This window comes from Watersipora subatra, chromosome 5, assembly GCF_963576615.1.
Source record: "Watersipora subatra chromosome 5, tzWatSuba1.1, whole genome shotgun sequence".
NCBI classification, from domain to species: domain Eukaryota; kingdom Metazoa; phylum Bryozoa; class Gymnolaemata; order Cheilostomatida; family Watersiporidae; genus Watersipora; species Watersipora subatra.
In genome coordinates this window covers 23,003,439-23,006,934 of record NC_088712.1, presented here as the reverse complement: position 1 = coordinate 23,006,934, position 3,496 = coordinate 23,003,439, and the positions used below count along the sequence as shown (strand labels likewise).

General features: G+C 33.7%; 1 long non-coding RNA gene across 1 annotated transcript; it reads left to right on the top strand.

Moving 5' to 3' along the window:
• Positions 1–761: 761 nt before the first annotated feature.
• On the top strand, positions 762–2,551 carry LOC137396983 (uncharacterized). The gene is made up of 3 exons (XR_010978687.1): positions 762–883; positions 1,164–1,244; positions 2,037–2,551. It is a non-coding gene; the product is annotated as an uncharacterized lncRNA (long non-coding RNA).
• Positions 2,552–3,496: the final 945 nt, after the last annotated feature.

Below are 3,496 nucleotides of genomic sequence, written 5' to 3'. Positions count from 1 at the left end.
TATTTACCGCTACAAAATAAAATACAAACTATTATTCTGTCTTTAAGCTAGTATGTTATTAGTTAGTTTTTGCAGAGGTAATACAAGCAAACGGTCGAATCAATCTGTTCTGAGCTTTTTTGCTAGCTGTGTTTGGCAGAAAGGTTATTAGATATGATCGTTGTCAAAGATCTGCATAACTATTTTTACCGAGCTTTTATGTCTACAGTTTCTTTAAACAATACTTGTTTCAGCCCTCAAACTTGCTTTTTACATATGTTATTTTTTATGTTTCAACATTATTAAATTATTCAGATTATTCATTAGTTTTTCAGTTAGACTATATTTTTGTGTTGATCTTTTTTGTACACTGCTTTTTAGTTAGTTTACTAGCAGGGTACCTGGTAGAAAACATTGAAAAAATATAACTATTGATTACCACAATAAAGATTGCTTAAATATGTATATAATAACTACTCAGTGAGTGTGAGCTCAGAATTAAAGTAGCTGTATTTGTGTATATGTTTCCAGTTGTGGAAGCATAAATTGTATACTTAGTGATTAATTTTGACAGGTTTAAAAAAACACTTAAAATCAGCAGTGTACTTAAGGCCGGTTAATTTTTATAATAAAGAATTACTAGATAATGTAGGGCTACCAATGTGCATGTACCATGAATACACAAAATTGGTGCAATTCTATATTTTCAGTTTTTCATATTTCGCTTTCTTTGGTCTAATGCATTTATGCCTGGAGCTCAATGTAAATATCACAGTCTTTCATTTTTAAGTGATGAACTGATGTGTTCTGCATCGCTCTGCATGGCTCCCTTTGTTGCCACTGATCAGATCCACCCAGCCGAGGGTATTCAGAATCATGACATAAGGCAGCAAATAACAAAATGGTGAGTTGATTATGTATCATGCCATTACTTTCATAGGCCATTTCCTTGTTTCCTTTAGATTGCTCTTTTTTTGTTTCAGTTTTTGGCAACTATCGTGATAACTTAGTTATTATAGTGAAGTGAGTTTAGATGGGGCGTGAACTCCAATACTTACAGATTCAACTTTAGCAATCGATTTTCGCTAGTTAATTCAGATGTACAAAATAACCAAATTAGTATGTCAACAGTGATCAGCATGTTTTAATCACTAATTTCTGTATTTGGTATTCTGTTTGAACAGCCATGTCCTTGAGGAACATGAACATTTCAGACCTTGTATACCTCGAAATTATAGAGGTTCCGCAAAACTACTATAAGCAGGGTAAGTTGCTACATTGCTGCTAAAAAAAAGTGCTAAGCGTTAATTATGAAAATCACTCATGTTCGTGAAATGAATCAGACTTAAAATACTTACGGATTACCGGAAAAAGGAATTATGAGAATTGTTTCATAGGTATTGTAAATTTACGCTAGTTGTTTTCATCTATCTGTTACAAGTAGGAATATCTTTCTCCATATACAATAGTTGTTTATGTTAAACACTGTCATTAGTGTGAAACCCATTCTTCATTGTTTAAAAGTGAAACTCGAATACATTCAGCCCTCTTTAATTAAATAATATTTAATCAAAATTAAATTGGTTGCAAATAGGCTCATTTTAACTCATCACAATTGTGTCAGTTGTCTTTTTACCATCACAGACCAACATGTTTATTTAGATATGATGAATTTATAAGGTATTGCTGACTCATTGCTGACTTGTTAGTGACAAAAACAAGGTATTTAATTGATTGTTCTGTTAGTCTGCATCACTACCTTATCTATATCACTTACCTTCGCACTTATCTGAATCACATTTTACTAAACATTGTCATTGCTTTCTCTAAAGCTTTCTCAAATCGTAGGAGTTGTCATACCAACCTAAATAAGCCTACATTGAAGCTTAGCATGATGTATTTACTTTAGCTGTCATTTGTTGTGAAATTCAGTAATTGCTGCTATAGGAGTTGTCTCCAGTTATTCACAATGTTGGCTTTTCCATAGGGAGTACTCTGACAGGGGAAGTTATAACTCTGACATGTTCTGTTGATCTGTATCCCTACTTCTGTTACAGCTGATCAACAGATAAAGACTACTGAGGATGTTGTCACACTGGATAACAACATTTAATGTGGATCCTCCCTGTCAGAGCCTGGTTATAGACCCAAATATAAAGCTGTTAGTTTGACCTTGCGAAGTGCATCTTTAGTTGGATAGTCACAATGGTTCCGGTTTCATAGCTTGATAACACATGTTTGTCACTTCCCTTTGGTAAATTGTGTATAAAATTACTTACAATGTGAAAGTCATAAGGTATGCCAAAGTCGATGCAGTTGTGAAGTGTGTAATGATTCATATGATTCATGTAGTTGGAATGCCTTTCAGACTTTTTAATAGTCACTCCGTTTAATTGATTATTTGTTGTGTGAGCCGTAATTCAGGCTAATTATTTATTTGGACTTTTCTGTTATATTTTTTAACATTTGTAGTTTCAAATTTATTTTATCATTCTTTTTCTACCACTTACATTATTAGACAATCAAACAAATGCTCAACTAATTGCATTTTTGTTTATTAAAATCTTGCTACAGGTACTTGCTGCTATGATTGCATTCTCTCTACAATTATTATTCAATGTTTATCATAATGTATTGATTACAATATTGCATTGAGTGTTTTATTGTGGCTTGTAGAATTTATAAAATCTTTGCTAAAGTAAGAGGATTTTCCTTCCATCTGTATGATGTCAGACTTACTAGCTTAGGAAACAATATGACTTTCCACAGTATTCGGGCTCAAAGCTTTTGACTAGGTGGAGCAACATGCCACCAACTATGCCAATTCACCACATTGTCATATTGTGGAATAATTATTCATTTAGTTATTACACCTGAAGAGCTCTTGCGATGCACCAAACTGTCAGGGTGCTACCCTTTACCATAATAAAATGGCACATGGGTGATTCTATCACGGGCACCATGATGAGTACGGAGTTTTGCTGCAGTTTCTAACATGTGCCCAAACACACTTCACATGTGCCAGCGGCCAATAACATTTTGTTTAGGCAGTTTCTTTGAAGTTGTTAACAAATAAACAAGCAAATATGGTGCCTTCTAGACCACCATGTAAACAACTTCAGCTTTTTATATCTAATGTACCTTGTTGTAGCTTTTAATCTTTAATCTAGTAAATAATATTTATCATATTTCACATGGTCAGCTTTCTCAATGATTGACTCCCAAATGTTGGTCTTCAACTGGGTACTTTTGTACTTATTGTGTATAATTCATGCAGAGCTGAATTTGTTCGTATTAAATCTTTAAACAGCTCAATGCTCGTTTAGCTATTTTTATTCAAACTTGTTTCAATCACAAAATGTTGTAGTTGTAAGTTGCTAGCCATTGACACAATAAGTTAGCAGCCAGACCAGTGCATGCTAGAGAAAATTAACCAATCAAAATGCTCATTGCATGTGATAAAGCTGTGACTGAGCGAGTCTAGGGTTATTGCTCAGCATCAACTCACCCAGCACAG